Genomic DNA, 2548 nt, shown 5'->3' with positions numbered 1-2548 from the left:
TAGGGCTTCCTTGATTTGTGGGTAACCCTCTAAAAACTTCGAACCTTCCGGTTCTGCTCTCAACAATTTTCCCATTTCGGTTATCAGTTCACTTGCAGCTCTGACTGTGGTGTTTGAACGCTGGAGGAGAAAGCTTTACGGGAAAACAGTGCTCAACAGCAGAAATTACGGCTATAACAGAGTGGAATTACGGCTATAACAGAGTGGTCGTGATGCAATGGACTGTAAGGTGCAGGACTGGTGATCGGGGTTTTGAGTGGAGTGGTGAGGAAAATAGAACAGAGAGGTTTACGATAGAACGAGAGTGGTGTATGGAAACGAGGGTGAAAACAGTGGAGTGAGGGAGTAAATAACAATACGAAGATGAGGTTATGCATGCGAGAAGTGGAGTTATGAGTAGAGGATACAACGGCCAAATCCCTGAACGTCGGGTGGCTGCGTACATTTGGCTGCGGAAATGATCACATGTAGAGCCGTAGTACACCAGTACACGTCACTGAGGTACGAGTAATTAATGGAAGAGCAGTTCGTATTAAGTTCGAATCAACAGCAATTAGGGAACCGTTAGGAAGGTGGTGAGGTGGATTACGCAGAATCATGGTCGAGGAGTGGACGAGGATCTTGTCAATCATTACATTAAGTGCCTCCTACCATAATTTGAAAACCATACGTAAATGATATCAAACTGTTGGTTAAAAGTTTGGAACATACCTTCATGCATTTGCATTTGATCCCTTTGTTGATTATGGTGGCTAACCTTTGATTTGTTGCTGACTTTGTAGGTGTCCTTGCTCTTTGATGATGATGGTGCTTCTGGCTAAAAAGAAAATTTCCTTTTGAAAACAGAATTTTATTTGCAGGAACAGAGTGTATTGGCTGCGGAATCTTGATATCAGCTGCGGAATTGGCTCCTAGCTGCAGAAATTGCAGCAACACCTTTCTGCCTGCACAAAGAGGATTAAAACAACTTGACTGAATGGAGTAGTCCTGAGAGGGACTTTATTGGTGAAAATGAGATGGAATGAATGGACTGGAAGAAAATGAAGTGGAATGAAAATGATGAGATGGATGAAATGGATGAGATGGAAAAAAATGGCGAATAAGATGGAAAGAGAAAGAGAGATTTTTTTTTTTTGGAAAATATAAAGTGTCAGGTGACCCTGATTTTCACTTCATATTTTCTGCATAAGACCGCCAATCCAAGATTAGTTTTCATTCTTATACAAGAGATTTTTTTTTTTTTTTTTTTTTCTTTTTTTTTTTTTTTTTTTTTTTATCTAAAAGGAACAAAGACTAGGCTGATGGAGGAGAAAAAATCCTTCTCCACCAGCCTCATTGCAGAATCTTCTTGGAACATTTTAACAAATTCCTCCTTTGAGAGTGGCTTATGGTAGACTTTCAATCGGTGGCCATTCACAATGAGAGGAGTCTGAAGCTCATCAATGGTCTTCACTCGAACTACTCCATTGTTAAAGACTTCATCAATCTCATATGGCCCAAGCCAATGAGTTTGAAATTTTCCTTTGAAGTCCTTAAACTTGGAATCAAACAATAGTGCCCAATCTCCCTTCTGAAACTTTCTTTCTTTGATGTGTCGATCATGCCACTTAGTTCTTTGGTGCTGAACTAGATCGGTCCTTAGAATTGCATCTTGTCTTATTTCATCTAGCTCATTTAGCTGGTCCATTCTGTGCTTTTGGGCTTCTGATAGGCTCATCCCCAATTGAACTGCCATCTTGAAGGTCTTGATTTGGAACTCAATGGGGAGCAGGACTTCTTTCCCATAAACAAGTTCATAGGGAGAATGTCCTGTTGTGTTCCTCCATATAGTTCTATAGGCCCATAAGGCTTCAGGAAGCCTTTCTGCCCAATCTCTTCTATGAAGATGAACAGTCTTGGTGATGATGCTTTCAAGAACTTTATTTGTAGATTCCACTTGACCATTTGCTTGCGGATGGTATGGAGTAGATGTTCTGTGCTTGATTTTGTATTCCTCCATCAGCTTCTCCATCAATTTAGATGTAAATTGACTTCCCTGATCTGTCACAATTTCTCTTGGGACACCAAAACGAGTAAAAATATCCTCAAAAAGAAATTGAACAACTGAATTTTCAGTGGCAGAAGGCAATGCCTTGGCTTCTACCCACTTAGTAACATAATCAGTGCAAACCAATATATACTTCTTTTGCTTAGATGGTGGATTAATAGGTCCAACGAAATCTAGAGCCCATTTCTCAAAGGGTTCGATGCATACCTGTGGCTGTAATGGCATTTCATTTGAAGGAGTTGGTCTCCCAACTCTTTGGAACCTGTCACACCTTCTAACATATTGCTTTGCATCTTTAAAGAGAGAAGGCCAATAATATCCTAAAGAAAGGATTTTATAGGCCGTCCTTTTGTCAGCAAAGTGTCCGCCGCATGGTTCATCATGACATGCCTTAAGGATGTCAGGCATTTCATCTTCCCGAACACATCTTCTGATCATACAATCTGGCCCTGTTTTGAACAATTCATTAGAAATCCAAGAATAATGTGAACCCTCCTGAAT

The sequence above is a fragment of the Pinus tabuliformis genome, chromosome 1_2 (assembly GCF_031772625.1).
Source record: "Pinus tabuliformis cultivar Carrire ecotype Pingquan chromosome 1_2, CPIR1, whole genome shotgun sequence".
Taxonomy (NCBI): domain Eukaryota; kingdom Viridiplantae; phylum Streptophyta; class Pinopsida; order Pinales; family Pinaceae; genus Pinus; species Pinus tabuliformis.
This window is presented reverse-complemented; position numbering follows the sequence as displayed.